Here is a 17277-nt window from a genome sequence, read left to right as displayed (position 1 = left end):
ATCTTCACTTCTTCAGAGGGATGTTTGAGGTTGAAGACTTTTTAGGTTAAAGGTTAAAATTAGATTCAGGCTAATGTTAGGGCACGACTCTGGGGTTAGGCTTGTTGTGTCTTCAAGATCAGGATTGACAGCGGGATTGAGAGGAAACGGGTTGATGTCCGTGAGTGTCCTCACAACTTAGGAAAGAGATGTGTGTTGGTTCGTCTGACGTCGGCTGATGGGGTCAGGGGGTTCAACGCACTTCTCTCCTGTGCACCATAACAAGATGGATGAGCTCAAATATAAATAAATGCTTGTGGTTCGAGGTGTGTTTACATCCGTGTTTATGTTTATTGGTGTGCAGATTCTTATGGTGTTTGACACTGACGGTGCGCAGGTATTATCTTTCCTGTAATGACACACACACACACACACACACACACACACACGCACTGGTGGAATCCCAAAGCCACCCAGACAAAATTCTCTCAGCTGCTCGGGGCACAACACACTCAAGTGATTACACATTAGTGCAAGTGTGTGTGTGCGTGTGTGCGTGTGTGCGTGCGTGTATGTGTGTGTGTGTCCACAGTAGTCTAGACTCTCTAACAGCCCTGTCGTTGAATCGCTAATCAACAGAGCTGATGAGGCGGTGGATATTAAAAAAAGACATCACAGGAGATTTAAGAAGGAGAGACAAAAAAATTATAAAAAATAAACCCCCCTTAAAGACAGAGCTGTGGAGAAGCCAATGAGGCGTGCAACAACTGGCAACATTACATATGCGCTTAAGATTATCTGTCTTTGAATGATTATCGACTTCCCAGTAGATTTTCAAACAGGGATCAGTGCAGTTTGGGTATGATTTGAGTGGGGAAATCAGAGAGATAGTTGTCCAACCGGACGTGACTCTCAAACAGCAGAAACCTCTTCCAGCTGAATTAAAGGGCCTTGGCCCTCTCAGCAGATAGCATGATGTATTTGCTCTAGGCCAGCAGCCAGTCAGTATCGACTCTCTTGCCTCTTGTTCTGAAAAGTCCTTTTGTTTCCTGGGAGCTGCCAGACAGACTTCATGCAAGTTTTGGACGGCGTTCAAGCCGAGGACCAGATGTCCGACAGGCTGGATAAGAGGAAAACGATTTCTCAAAACCACATCTGATAGCCGACCGCACATCTGTGCGATAGCATAAATAATGCATGTGCAATTTATTTGTATCTATGGAAACTATACTGTGTGTATGAGTGTGCACCACTCGCTCTGCCTCTCGATTTGTGTGCAATTATATAAGAGCTATCTTTGATTTAACCCCCCCCCCCCGGAGGTTTTACCGCCTGTTGGGACTCAGAGACTTAGAGAGCATGATCGATGATGTCCTGCGTGTTGAGTAATTTGGCCGTCCAGCCAAACTGTTGCTCATTCATAAAAAAGTTTCTTTTTAGACCTACTTTATTCGGTTAGCATGTTTAAACTTCTTGGGCAAATATTTATGGGCATAGACGTTTTCTTTGGCACTGGATAACTGTAATGTTTGTGTGTGTGTGTGTGTGTGTGTATGTGTGCGTGTGTTTTTTGTTGAGAAAATAACTTTTCTTTCTCATGTGCCCCCAGAGATTCATCTGCTTTTGTATTTGTCTGACAGATGCAAGATCTCCGCCTGATCCTCTGGCTCTTTTAGAGAAGCTCAGCTGTTCACAAGCTGAGTGAAAAGCAGTCCCACACCTGTTTAGATGCATGGATATCTACTCATGTCTTGGGGAATGTTTAGTGCGGAGCTGGGTGGACAGTGATTCAAGGGGACTGACCAGTGACGAATAAACAACATCAGTATTTTTGTTCTGGTGTGCGTCTGGCTGGAGTGCAGTCTGGCTTTGACTCCGTGTCCATGATGTTGGCTTGTGTGTTTGTGTCTGGACAACAGCCGGACCTAGAGGCTTGAGCGTGATAGAGAGGTTAACCAAAGCATAGCCAGAGGGCTTGTGTCTGGGTTTGTGGACTGGAGTGTTTTGAGGCTTTGTGTTTTCTTGACTCAGAGCCCGAAAGCTCACGAGACGCGGCCAAGGCCCCTGGGGGCCTGAGAGAGGTGTGTGCTGTGACGCCGCTATGCCCTTTGCAGATGACAAGGTGAAGTGTCTCGAACAATAAAAAGGTGTCGAGGAGCTCCGGAAGGTCATAAGTGCTCAGAAAACATTAGCAAATACCCTCCTGGAACTGTTTAGACCCCGGTCTGTTTTCGCTCGTGAGCAGAAACACAAGGAAACGGTGCAGTGAGCCACATGCAGCGGCCAGAATATGTGTAGGAAGTGGAGGGCATCAGACTGTCTGAATTAAAGGTAACATGAGATGAGTCTGTGCGAAGGTTCCCTTTTTGAAAATGTTTGAAAAAGTTGAGAACGACATCAATGGTCCTTTCATTTCATTCTGTTGGTCCACATGGGGAGCTAATGCCACACAGAGATCATAGCTAGATCACACTAATAGGAAGCCTGTGGATCATTAAAAGCCTGTAATTCTCCAGACAGCGGTGAGTCATCGGTGATTCCTCATGAGTCAAATATATCTGGCTTTCCCTGGTTGAAACTTTTAATGGTGGTGCAATGGAGTTTGTTGGGAAAGTCTGCGAGATTTGCGGTAGTTTGAGTCTTTCGATATGTGCCTTTGGATACATTACACGCTGGTTTGTGTGTGTGATCGCGGCCCGTGGTGATGACAACGGGCCGTTTGTGTCTGATACGGTATTTGAGTGGGAGAGGCACAGATTGCACTGGTTCTGCTTTCTGTTCTTGATGAGAGAACGGAGGGAGGCTGGGACTGAGAGACCGAGTGAATGACGAGAGGGGACATCTGGTGTGGTTGTGTATTTACCCAGCGAGGAAGTGACAAGACGGATTTCTTTCATCCGTTGGCTTTGCTGGTTTAATTGTTCAATCAGTACTGTAATCCCGTTCCTCTGTCTTTGTACCACTGTTTTTCTTTTTCCGTCCAGCTTGCATTTGTAGTGACTGAAGCATGATGAAATGACGCTGCACATACAGTATTATAAGGAAGAGGTATACTGTATATTGTCAGACAGTGTTTTGGTGCAGGGAGCTGCTACCTTTTGTTGAGGAATTTCTGTCTATCCTCCCTGAGAAACTCTGAAGATGAGTCTTCTCAGGCACCAAGCAAGGTCATCTTATCTATGGCACCTCTCACTCGAGGTGTCATAGTCGCGGCGAGATGACGAGATTACTCAAAGCTAAATACACTACAGAGACCGGGGATGGGCAGGCTGTCATGGGACGCCGAACACTGTGAACCTGTTGATCAGTGTAGCGAACCGGAAGTCTCCTCAATATTGAGCTCTTATAATAAAATACTTCTACTTAAGACATCCACGGTTTCCGTCTCCCTGAATCAGCATCCACTCAATTATGTGGATCAATTATTCCATTTCACGTTTTAATGAATCACTTCACATTAGAGATGAGTCAAAGGCATGAAATATCTTGATTCATTCAATGAAAGAGACATACCTACTGTATCGGATGCAGGTTGACAGTGAGATATTGTGGTGAGGGTGCAGACTTGGCAGGGGAAAGTGAATGTGCCTTTATCTTTAAGGATTTCTTCCGGAATCACGTTGGCGATCATTTAAGCATTGCTTAATCTTTGCCTGAGAATGTTATGGGGAAATGCACTAAACACCACTGCTTCAGCTCCCATGACAACTAGAAAACCATGATTTTTTTTGTGTGTCCTTTATAGCAGCAGACATTATGAGTTGTCATAGAGGGAAAAGCACCAGTGGAACAAATAACATTAATGATGGCTCCTCTCCATGGAGGTGTCCGTGTTAGTCATGTCAGTGAGCCAGCATAGACATATCCAAGGCCCTGACACTGACACAAGTACATGAAGCCACTTTTAACATTACACGTCACATCTGTGCCTGTGCTGCCGAAAAGGCGTTCAGTTACATAATCCCGTCATGGTGGAAAAAACACGATGTTGGCATAATGCCTCTCCACAGCACGAAGTATGAGTTTCATAATCCATGCTCTTAATGATGAGACTGACTGTGTTGCCTTGCATCATAAATCTAGTGTAACAAATGAGATAAGGAAGACTAATTAGACTCTTCTGAGACAGAGTGATTATCTAAATCTTCTTTGTGTGATATCAGCTCGGGGGAAAACTTGTGCAGCTGTTTTCACAGTGTGTTAATCTATATCTTTTTTTTTTCTTTTACTTGAGCACATCTTGGTGTTCAACCGTGAACTCTGAGAGTCCCCCAGCTATCGCGCTGACTGTTTAGATTGAGCACAGCACTTTTGGCCTTCACAATGCAGCCGCACTCCAGCGGGGTATTCCCCTGCTGAATTCATTGAGAAATGTTTACGTTCACACTTCGAAACATGCTGGGGTGGTCCCGCAGCGAGGGGTTAATGGGCATGAGTTGCAAGTGCTCAATTCTGTGTGTACACCAAAGTGCAGAGGTGCCATACAGAAATGTATAAACCAAGCACTGTGCATGTGCACAAAAGAGAGAGAAAGAAATCATTAAACAAAGGCTATTAATAATTAATAACAATAAATAACCTTTTCTGCAAAGATGGTTATAATTCATATGGAACCTCTGGTATGAAGATCGCCTTTCGACCATGAACAAACTCATGACTATGACTTGCTGCGTCTGAGCGCATGACTTGTATTTCTGAGAATCATTTGAGTCTACTACAAAGAATAAATCATATTTTATGTTCATTCTCATGTTGTATATCTGTTATTTACCCTTTTTAGTGGAATAGTCTATTTATGATCACATAGTACATGATTTCATTGCTTGTTACTGTTTTTTTTTTTTTGCTGTGATTTACAAACATTTTATGGGATACAATTTCTTAATATATTTTATGGGGTATAATTCTACACATGTTCATTAGTAACTTTATAAGCCAAAGTACTTTAAATTGCTTGGCAGAGATTCAACCCTTTTCTCATTAGAATGCAGCTTTTGCCAACCATCAACTGGGAAACTCTCGATACTTCGGCCTCCCTAAATGTGTAGATATATTATGAAATGTATGTGATGACAATTTTCACAGAGGGAATGATTTTAGAGCGGGCTCAAGAGTATCGTTTTCATGTGTTATTTAAATTGAAATATGCTGCCTTTGATGAAAAGATACAGTCGGGCTCTGGCTTTTGTTCAGGAGAGGTTGTGGCTACTTTTAAGAGTCGGTGGTGATCTGCATGATTCATGTCTGAGATAAAATACACAGTATGTCTGTGCCTGTGCACATGTTTATTATTGTCCTGACTTTGATGTCTTCTGAATCTGTGGGAATGCCTCCTCGTTGACCGTTTGGTCTTAGTAAGCGGCCTGCCTGCGTTGGTGGATGATCAGCAGTTTGATGTGTCTCATGGGGGGGTTGATGTGGCAGTGTGAGTCGTGGGAATTAACAGGTTTTGACGCCCAATCTTAGTCAGCAATACTTTAATTCTCTGCACAGTCTGCAGGGTTGATGAGCTGGAGCCAATCATCACTGACATTGGGCAAACGGTGGGATGCAGTTATTACAGACACAGCACACATCAATACCTTACTCACAGCCCTCTCTCTGCTTTTGTTCTGTGGGTATTTTTCTTTTATTCTCTTTAACTCTGTCCAGGTTGGGGCCACATGTGCACTGGCGGAGCTTTGAACCTGTGTAGGATTATGTGTGTCCGTCTGTCTGGGTAATCTGAAATAAGGGCATGGCACTTCTGCCTCTTTCTGCTCTTCAGTCAAAAGTCCCCTTTTTCTTCCAAAATGACCATACCAATAAAGATATGTTGAGTTTAAAAAAAGGAACACAAAACAAAATTTGGCTGTAAAGAGATACAATTTCCACAAATAAAGAATTCAAGCAACTCTTACACTTTTTACACGTGTAAATAATTATGTGGAGTCTGGTCATGGAATGGGGACATTAGTGAATTACAGCCATCTTCTCAGATATTCCCACCACAGTGTTAAAATGTCAGTACAAATCTATTCATTCATTTTTGCTGTCGGGTAGCATAAAATAATGCCACCTGGCATAAAAGCAGAAATATAATTTGTCTATGGCTAATCAGTTCTATTTTTAATTATAGACTATTTTCTTCTGTGTGATGTGTTGCCAGTTTACTTTTCAACTTGAAAAAGTTGGGTTGGAAACGCACTTCATTTGTGATATAGTTTTTTGAAACTGCTTTCATGAATTTTGTTTAGATCTCAGTCTGCCTACTTCATAAAATGCAAAACAAATGACAAAGGTGTTTCCATTTCCATTCAGGCCTCTTTATATAAAGCATGTTCCCGTCCTTTAACCAAGTTGCCACGACGAATATGTCACTCCGAGCTGTTTAATTCTTTCCAGGAGGTGAAAGAAGGGCCTGTGGTGGTAAACCTCTCATAGTTTTATAGAGAATAAACAGTAAACATTGAGAGAAATAAATACAACTATAATAAAAGCACCATAGAGGAAGTTTTAATTATACTCGCTCGTTGTTATTTTTTATTTCCAACTCAAAGTGGAAAACTGCTCCAATATCAAAGGCCATTACAAAGGAAAACAAAAATATAGAGTTCTCAAAATAACCCCAGAAATACCCTGGTTCTTTTTCCAAGACCACTGATTGACATTTTATGAACCATATTTACCATAATCTACTCTCTCTTCTGTTTATTTCTTTTCAAACAGAGACAGACAGTCACACGACGCCATCGACAGTGAAGTACAACACACCTGGTTTCGTCCATTTAAGTTTACAAATACTGGGGACTCGCAAAGAAACAATAAATGTGATATGGCAATCGGAGGAACAGTGCGACACAGGCTTTCAAATGAAATGGTTTGGCACATGTTTTTTATTTTGCATGCATTCTCAGGTTATGAGACTCCTCAATGTTTGATATATATATATATATATATATATATATATATATATATATATATACACACACACACACACACACATGTATATATATATAAAAAGTAAGAAAATTGGTGAAAATTTGCCGGTATCTTCTGTCTACCTCTCTCCCACACGTTAACGCCCATCCCTGACCACAGCCAATGGCGTATAATGCATGGTTGACACTTTGCCCCTCCCTGCGAGATGTAAATCTTGTTTTTCTCCGTTGACCACCACGCTCCCAGGAAAAGACAACAGCCTTCCAAATGACACGGTTGTAGACTTCCGATTACAGCCTTGTCACTTACTCTACAGACGTATAAACACATGATGGAGAGACGGACAGAGAGAGAGAGAGAGAGAGAGAGAGAGAGAGTGAGTGCTGGGGTGCGTGGGCTGCGTTTTGTTTGCCTCCAGACGACAGACCTTTGGTTAGGAGGACTAACGTAAAACAGTTAAACCGACATGATGCCTTCAGTTAAACTGACTCACTGCACGAGCCCTTTTACGAAACAATAGACATAACTCATTTCATTAAAGCAAGATGGCTTTTGAAAGTGGCCTCTACATCTCACTTCTTCGTGTTTTCTTCATCCTTTATCTTTTTTGTCTTGTTAAAGCATCAGAAGAAAAATCTCAAGCTGTGATCTGTATGATATTATGATTCCTGTGACAGCCGAGACATGTGTATCCACTTTCGCCGTATTTTTTCTCATACTCCCACAGTCACATATGCTACACTACCTCATTGTAAAGTTGACAAAAATATGTTTTAAATGAGAAATCTCTGAATTATTGCCAACGATTATTACAATAGTTTCAGCCATCCACAGCGTCTTTGTGATCCTGCGGCCTGTGAGAAGACTGTCCTAGTGCTGGCTTGGTCTTGGCCCTCTGACCAAAAGTGTGATAATTTTAGACTAAAGTCTCTCACATGGTCTGGAGCAAGGACGGCTTTTGGAAATAAACTTGGAATTTAGCTTAATTGCAGTTTACAGATTTAGGAGGGGCAGTGTTCTCTTCTTTATTTTCTTGCATAAATAGAGAGTGACTGGAGGCCAAAGACATGAGGTTTGAAAGCCACAAAAGAGGTTAAAGAACGTCAGAGGCCGTGAGGACACTTTGGTTCTTTGCTCTCCCTAAGGCGGAGCCGTGCTCTGTGTCTAATGCGAGACCCTTCTCCTCACTCACCAAATCCATCAGATTTATTATCCCACCCAGGCGATTATGTCTCTGCAGCAAAACTCGACTGTGAGTTGTAAATGGCTTCATGCACAGTCCACTTGCAATGTTTCCCTTTCTTCAGATGCTAATTTCTGTTGTAGGAGGTTTTTTGAGGTTGCTGGAGGTTTCAACAGGGAATTTTCCCCATTATCGTTCAGCTGGATCTCTTAACAGCAGATGAATCTTCCTCGGAGGTCATCAGGTTTTGACAGCTTCTCTACGTACACTGTTTGGGTCCAGATACCAAATTTCCCATTACCTCATTACTATTATGTGTAACTGCTCCCTGTCATTTCACAAGTCTATTTTTTTTTCTTTCCTTTCCATTTGACAAAAACTGACTCCTTCACTTGATCTGTGTGATAAACATAAATAACACTTGGAGCCTATGTTGACTAGTGTCACAGCACGCAGTGATTTGTAGTTTATGAAAATGATATCATAGATTTGTTGCCAGGATAATGGATGTGTTTCAGGTGTGGTAACAGGGGACAGGACATAAACTGGTTCAACGGATTAAGTCTCATCGCTCTCTCTCTCTTGCTCCATGGTCTCTTGCTGTGAGTGATTGACTGTCCGGGCCGCCCTCTTGCTTACTCGAATGACATAGATTAGATGAAGATAAATCTGTATTAATGCAGACCTTTACTCCTGCAAATACACACAAAAATATGTATCGTAGACACACTCACGAATATGTACCCACGTGCGCTACAGTAGGTTGGAAGGAATGCTTCTGCAGCTTGAGATAAAAGCCCTATTTTGGAGACAAATGATTAGAAAAAATGCCGTAAATAACGTGCTCAGCTGGGAAGTATGTCATCCAAACTGCAAATGGCCACATTAGCCTGCATCTGTCACTGCCCCAGACCTGGAGAAGTAGTCACTTCAAAGAGGAAGTAGATCAAACTCAAGAAAACAAGACCTTGACATCGGACAGGAACATACATCACTGTAGAGTAAGGGCAGACGGGAATGTGGGCGAAGAAGAGGCTCGCTGGGAAGAATAAGTAGCTAACGTTTCAAGGAATGGGACCATGAGTCTTGAGATAGGAAGAGTGCGTAAGCATTTGAACAGTCCCAAAGGGTGAAAGAGTATGTGATTTGGGGTTGAGTGATTCAGGGAGGAAATGGTGAGTGACTGGGGCCTGTGGAAAAATGTGTTTAGAAGAAAAAACAGGAAGGTATAGGGAGGAATGACGGAAAGAATGAACAGTCAAGAGAAATTATTCATTTCAGCGAGAGGATTAGTGGAGTTGTTTGGATGATTTGAACATAAATCTTTGAGTGATGTGATTAAAGTAATATTGTGCAAGTGCAGGTGTGAATGAGTCATTATAGCTGTTCTCTGCGGTATAAATTATTCATTGTAGGTGTCTGTGTTTGCACACATTTTTTAATTCTCCCAATTCTTCTATACAGTCGATGCTGGAGTTTTTTTTTGTTTTTGTTTTTCAGACTCTCAACTTCAGCACATTGAATTTAAAATTGAATAATGCATGTCAGCTTTTAATGGAGTAGGTTTATATATATTTTATAGAACTGTGTGGGAGACAGTCTAAAGATCACGGTGCAAGTGGATTTAGGGCGCGTCCAAATGCACTTTTGCGAGATTTATGTTGGAAAAAAAGGGTTGTACGCAGTCCCTTTATTAGTCATGGGGGTGTTTTGGGCATAATATGTATATATTGTGCCGAACCAATCATGTGGCTGGAATAGAGTTACAGCCACGTCAAGTTAGGTTGACTCACACAGCAGAGCGTAGGAGAAGCAGCCGGCAGTAGCTCACATGTTAATGTTTGGGCTTCTGCAGCGTGCTCATCAGTACGTCAGGAGTGAGAGCGAGATTAAAGGGAAAATGACGACAACAAATGTTCACTCGAGCGACAGCGTTACCGAAGAAGACGTCCTGATGGACACGGCCCAAGGCTTAAAAGACGAGCACATTGTTTAAAAGAAGCGTCCGAGGAATTCGGTGGTGAGGAGATATTTTGGCTAAAAAGGTCCGACAAGAAGCAGAGTCATAGCACCGTGATGAAGTTTGACGAATTTAACTGAATCTGAGCTCACAGAATACCCCTGTTTACCTCTGCAATCGTCCTGCTCTTTCCTTCAGCAGTAAAATCATCAATAGACACACCAGTGTGCCAGTTCCCTTGGCAGCCATACACGTCCAAGCCATTGCAGAACCACCACAATGTTGGACAGGCGAGGTGGTGGCTTTGGGTCACGAGATGATGAGTTTGTTTTGTTTTTTTCTGTCATCATTTTCCGATATCCATCATATTGATAGAGGCTGATCAGTCCATATAACTTTCTTTTTGGTGTTTTGGTGAACTGTAGGCGGACTGTTCTGTTTTTGAGGTTTACCAGCATCTTGTGGTGAATCCTCTGTGGTTCTGGTCATGAAACAACATGCAACTGCCCAAAAAGCATTTAGCTGCCAAGTGTCCAATAACTTTTACAGCTTAAAAGTTGGGAACCATTTGTTAAAGTGCTATATCTCTTTATTGATGTAAACCTAAAGCTGGGACTTGGCATTTTAATGTAAAATCTATGATCTAATTGCTGTCATTTTTACTAAAGGTTGATTATATTGATTATTCTCACAGGAAAAGTTACCTTTTGTGCTTTAATCGGCGTTAAACACAAAATGCACAGTTTTAATGGGTATTAAGTTTTGCAAATCTAGAAAAGTTAAGGCATCACCAAAAGTCATGCCTATCACTCACTGTGATAGAGATATATCCCAGTAGCCATCAGATTTCATCCAAGAAATGATAACTCATGTAATCAGTTTTATATGAACATAATTTGTTTGAGATACATTCAGCTACAGTGAAAGTGATATTCTGCTTCTCTCTATCTGCACCTATCATTAGGCCTGTAATAGGATTTGTTTGTTTACTCAGTATGAGTGGTTGGAGAACAGCATTGCTGAGAGCCAGTTTTGATAAAGTGCTTGTTTAGTTTTGTCTCCCTGTTCACCAACTCTCCTCTCCTTGCTGGGTGATTGACAGACGAGAGTGATTCTGGGGGTCACGAAGCACGCAGACCTGAGGGGTTGGAACAGTTTCATGACCGGACATGCATGCTGACACTGCAGTCTAATATTCGCTAGTGACAGAAAAGTGGTTTAGTGTTGGGTGTGGATTTCTGACCTAGATCACCTTGTGGAGCACGTAGCAAGTCAGTCAAATTTTGAATACATCGTATGTATTTCATCGTAAACACATCAGGTAATCTTCAAAATATTCAAAGCCTAATCTGATTTTGAGGAAATTGTGTTCGGGGAGATTTTTTGAGTTTATTATGCAATAGTGCTGGCTTCTGCTCTCCCCAAATTCTTTGTTTAAGCGTGACTTTGTTGTTGTTTACAAAAAATAAGCATGGATTTTTAAACTTCTATTTCACCTTCACTGTATAAACTCCGAATTTCGTTCTTTCACATCACTGGAAGGCCTCCATAAAAGTGTCTGTTTCCCAATATTTGATACACAAGTTATGTTTATAGATCTTCCTTAACTCTCAATTAGGTACTGTTGAAAACAAGACAGGAGCTTTAACTTCTGCTTTGCAGAAATCCTGAAGAAATGCAGAAATATATGAGCATTGTTAAAGACGTCTAGGTGTTTTTTTTGCGGGGTAACTTTTTGTCCTGTGAAGTAACTGAACGCAAGAATTTGAAGAAAACAGAGTTGTTTTATTTACATATTTGAAATTGAACTTTATGGGGTTATTATTCAGTCATTTGTGAGTGTAAATCCAATGCTTTAGCTGTGTTTACAATAGCCTTGTTGGCTGCATATTTTGTAAAAGGAAGCCCAACCCATATTTTAAACACAGTTTTAGGCTGATCACAAAGTTGACCCCTCTACTGTAGCTCTGCCCTAACCCTCATACAACCTCAACAATGCTCTAAATACTTCCACCGCTTTACTCGGAGCAGAAAGTTAACCCATGCATAGTTTTACACCGAGGGTGAACCTTTAGCTATAAACTTAAACAGGTAAATTATATGTCTCCAAAATTACAGTGTTTATGCAGCTCTGATTTTACGAACTGCAAGATGACCACAGTGAGTAATACAACAATGTGAGCTGTGTTCTAGTGAGCTAAATGTAACTCTGGACTCAAGACTAGTACATTTGAAGAGGTATGTTATAATAACCTGTAGTGACATTTTGATTTGGTTTTCTGGAATGAGTTTCACGTAGCCTATCCTTTATTAATCTCTCAAACTGAGTCACTTGAAGTTAGGTCCTTGAAGTTAAGGCCATTTCAAGATTCAGGCCTCAGTGCCTTTAAAACCTGCTGTAAATCATCATCTCAAATGTTTAACCACTTAAAATGCCAGTGCTCTACATAGTACTGCATGTTTGAATTTGCCTATTAGTAAAAAATCATGTTTTATGAATCCAAAACCCAAAAGACATGTGAAAGCAGAGATGTCAACATTTATTCCATGTGAATTTGGTCACATTTTATTAGCAAGGGACCTCTTATATAAAGCTATAGTCAAACTCAGTGGGGATCTGTACTGTGTCTAAACATACATGCATATGCTTGATGGTCAAGTTATACACAAATAACAGTACATCCAACAACCTGGATCAGCTGTTGCTGAAACAGGGCAAAAACGGCATCATAATAGCACCTTCCATTGCGCTACCGATGAAGTATTTTTTGTTTTTGGAAAAAAATATAAATAAATACTTGGCATACATTGTGATGATGGAATACGCGTCTTTCATAATTACACTTGGAGAGACACATTGGTCTCACCCATAAACTGTATATAAAAAAGGTCATACCCCTTCTTTAATAGAATTAAACAGCTATATCAATCCTGCAATCCACTGTTTGCTGCTTGTGGCTCTAATTTTGGACAACTGAGTTGCTTCCTTTGTTGAGCGCAAAAACGTTAGAACCCGCAAATTACTGCTTGTGGCTATATTTAATTTTAAAGCAGTGTTTCCACTTCCCATCATCACTTATACTATCAGTTACCATGACCATCAAGTCTTCTTCGTCAGGCTCCCCTTTCCTTTGTGTTTTTTCTTCTGTCACTCATCTCCAGTGGTGACACGATAACAACGATACCATCAAACCCCAAGCTAGGACTTGTTGAGATATAGGTCTTTACCGCAGAGTTTTACCCCACAGTCACTCCATGTTGCTTCCAGGGTAAAGTGAGATCATCACATGCTCTACACATAGTCAGGGACATGCATGTAGACACACAACCACAACCACGGTGTGTGCACGAACACACACACACACACACACACACACACGCACACATAAATTCTATCCCTTACCCTAAAATCAAGTCTTAACCCTCAAACATCAATTTAAGCTTGTGGGGTCCATCATTTTGTCCTCAGGATGTATCTTGGATTCCCAGTTTTGGGCCCACAAATACAGTAAAACAAGCCCGCACGCACAGACGCACGCACATACACACACACACACACACACACACACACACACACAGGCTCATTGTACTGTCCACACCTCCAATATAAATGAAAGAATTATATGTTAAAACAAAAACCCATGATCTGTCAAAGAAAGCATTCTCGTGTCATGTCTCTCTCTCACCCTCTCCACTTTCCCATCCCCTCAAGCGTAGTGATGACAGAACATTATTCAACTTGCAAGAAAGCTAAATACAGTAGATAGAGGTTAAAGTGAAGTGTGTTTGTAAAGGAATCCATGGAGAAATTTAACGAGGAAAAATAAAGCTTTGTTTTTGTAGCAAAAGGTGATGAACCTGAACAAAAATATAAGACAATTCAGGCCTGCGACTGGACGCATTCACATAAATAAGACAATGGTGACAACGCAAGAACTCTGCTGGTCATCATCCTATTGTAGTGTGAGAGCATGTTACCTCAATAAGCACTAAACACGGAGGCCGATGACAGTGCCATTAGTTGTGAAGGTATTTTGTTGTAAACTCACTGAAAGCTTTGGAAACAGTAATATTTGGACCTGATGATAACAGTAGAAAATCAGGGCATTACCAAAATCATTTGGATACATTTTTTGGGAACCATAAATATTTCTACACCATTTCAATTTGCTGTTTGCCCTAGAAAAAAGGTCAGTGGATCACCAGAATGAGATAAAATGCCATAAGAATTCACCCAGTAGTTTTTATTAAAGACATTGCTCTCTCCAGAACCATGGTGCCAGTTTTAGGCTTGAGGTTTCTCTTTCTTAAACTCCATGAGATGGTTCCTGGTGTAATAAGATCAGCAATCATTGTCTCACATTAATTACTATAGATGCAATGTTGACATCATTCTCAAGCCTAATGTTTACATATGGAGCAAATGTCTTGATCAAATGGTGAAATATCATTTCAGCAAATGTACACAGATTATTAACTGATTCTCAACTAATTTACCCAAACATTAAGCATTAAACGATTTAATGAACAACTATGTTCTCCCTGCTACTTTAAACTAATTGTTCCCAAAGGTCAAATACATCCCATAAGAGAACAGAAGGATGGTGCTTTACACAAATAAGTTTCATTAATGTCTGCATTCCCCGTTGTGTTCTCTATGTATTGTGTCTTGAAATCAGTATCGTTATATAACCCCAGATGGTTCTCAGGCGCCTCCGCTCATCTGTTACATGTTCATGGGTCCAGCAGTCACATACGCTCGAGCGTGCCGGTAGGTCTTTGATCTCTTCCGCCTCCTGAAAATGGTTGATTCCTCTCAAGCTTGTCCAGCCTTGATGCGTCGAGCCGGGTGTGCTCCAGGTCAGATGGGGAATGGAACGCTACTGATTTTAAACAATAAGTCACCGCAGGGATAAGCTATGGTTCTCACATTGGCCTCTCAAGTAGACAAGCAAGCACTCGTGCACCGCAGGTCCAGATACTGCCTCTATTGGCTCCCAGTCTCAAACAATGCCAATGGCTGCCAGTTCCAGAAAGCCTGTTTTACAGACATCACTCCAAAGGCAGAAGAAACCCTTATGCTACACTATGCAAAGTGCACTCTCGTTGTGTTTTGGGGTTTGTGTTTGTTTATAGGCCTCAATGAAGTATCTGCCAAATGGAATGAGAAGGATACTTTTCGTATAGAGTGAGTTCTCACTGCATTGTGGCATCATACAAGTTCTGAAACTATGCAGTGAATTATCATGAGTTTTTATGGACATATGTCTGTTTTACATTTGAATATGTGTTTTGCATTTTCACAGATCTTTGGATGTGATCCAGAGGCTAAAGGACAGTAAAATATTGTGTTGGTTTTCACTGTTATGCTCTTGTCGTGAGTTTCAGTGAGAGGAGGTTGGCTTGACTCTCTTGTTTTGGATAATTGTACGCTGCCGAGGTCTGTGGTCCCCTTCTCTGTCTCCCTGTGGCCTAGGCTGCAAGAGCCATATTTAGGTTGCACTTCCTCCTCATCCTATCCTGTCTCATCCCCATCCTGTCCGACACACCCCCACAACGCAGCAGGGGACAGATAAAGGGACAGCAAGTGGTCCTGAGGCCCAATGGCTGTATATTGTAGGCATCTGAGCTACTCTACAACTTGTATTGACTTCTCAGTAGACTTTGTACCCGTTTTGTAGACCTACTGTAAAGTTGAATGGTTCTACGTTCCCACTGGAAAACCTCGAAAAGAGTTGACTCATTTCAAAATCATGGAAAACGGTAGAGAAGGTAAAATGTATTGGAAAATCTTGTGTTGTCCTTTTCCTTAAGAATGTACTTACTATATTATGTCTACCAGAGCTTCCTGTGACAGATACAATCTGAAGGGGCTAAGCTTTGTTCCCAACTTGTTTCAAAGGGTAGAAATTGGTAAGAGTAATTTTGTACACACACACACAGACACACACCCTGGTAATTGGTGTCAGATGCCTCTTATTTCAGCCATAGCAAATATATTTCTCCATAGGTTGTCTCTCCTTCATGACATTTTTCCATAATCTACATTTATCTGTACATTATAGATACAGTGAGCCAGTGTGTATCCATGGGAGATGGTTCTTTCAATCTCTTTGAAGAATGATAACAGATAAGCTAAATACTACACACATTGCACAAAACCCTAGCCTTAGGCAGAGCGACTGTTTGGAAAAGCAAGATCTGTTAATAATTATTATATTTTATTCATTGTTCTCTTGTTTATTAGGTCATTCAAGAGCCCTAAATATGGATGTGGAAATCTCTCTATTTGAACTATATGGGTACAATGCTTAAAATCTAAATCCATAAGCAGTATCCATGGATACTTGTAGAGCTACAATGTGGTGTGTCCTACATTCTTTGCATCAACTCAAATGCCGAATGTCCTTCAGCGATTGATAGTAGGAGCAGCTGATATTGCAAAACAAGACTTTGATTTTGTTGAGTCAACCTCATTTTCTCTTTCTCTCTCTCTCATTCATTATGCAATTTAAAAAAAACACCCATTCACCCTCCCTTCGCCTTTCAGTTAAGTCACTCAGCAAAGAATTTTCACTGCAGGGCTTGGATCCCAGTCATCGACTGCTGAAATCACCCATGTAACGCACACACATGTTTCATAGTTTGAGGGCTGAATTTCTATTTTTCTTTACTTTTTGCTCTAATTCATCATTGTGTGGCTCATTTTCTTTTTTGGAATCTGACATTACTGTACCTGCTCAAACAGACAGGTTTATATAGTTCATTGTTAGTATATGAGGCACATGATAAAGTCCGAATCATCATGTAACCTTCAGACTTCTATCCATTGCAGCACCTGTCTGTGGTTATTATGTGTCTTATTTAGAAGAAGAAGAATGATACAACAAATGTTCATCAGGATTAGACCGGGAGAGATGCTGCCAGACAAGTCCAAAGGTGCACTAGACACCATTAGATGTACAGGGTCTGGATATTTTGTGGGGGGGATTTAGGAATTGAGGAGGTGTCCATCAGGAGAAGGTGACTCAAACTGGGGTTTCGGTAAAAAAGTTTTTAAAAAAAATCATTGCCGAGGTACAAGCCAGGGTGATTCATTTCCTAGTTATTTTACTTCATTGCCTTGACAGGAATGTATTTTCTGACCTCTGCCATTGTACAGAAAACCTTACCGGTCGATGACTAAATGATTCTTGTTTCTCTAAAGGTTTCCAAACCACAGCTGTGTGAAATA

This window comes from Scophthalmus maximus, chromosome 7 (assembly GCF_022379125.1).
Source record: "Scophthalmus maximus strain ysfricsl-2021 chromosome 7, ASM2237912v1, whole genome shotgun sequence".
NCBI classification, from domain to species: Eukaryota; Metazoa; Chordata; class Actinopteri; order Pleuronectiformes; family Scophthalmidae; genus Scophthalmus; species Scophthalmus maximus.
Note: the sequence above shows the minus strand (reverse complement) of the source record.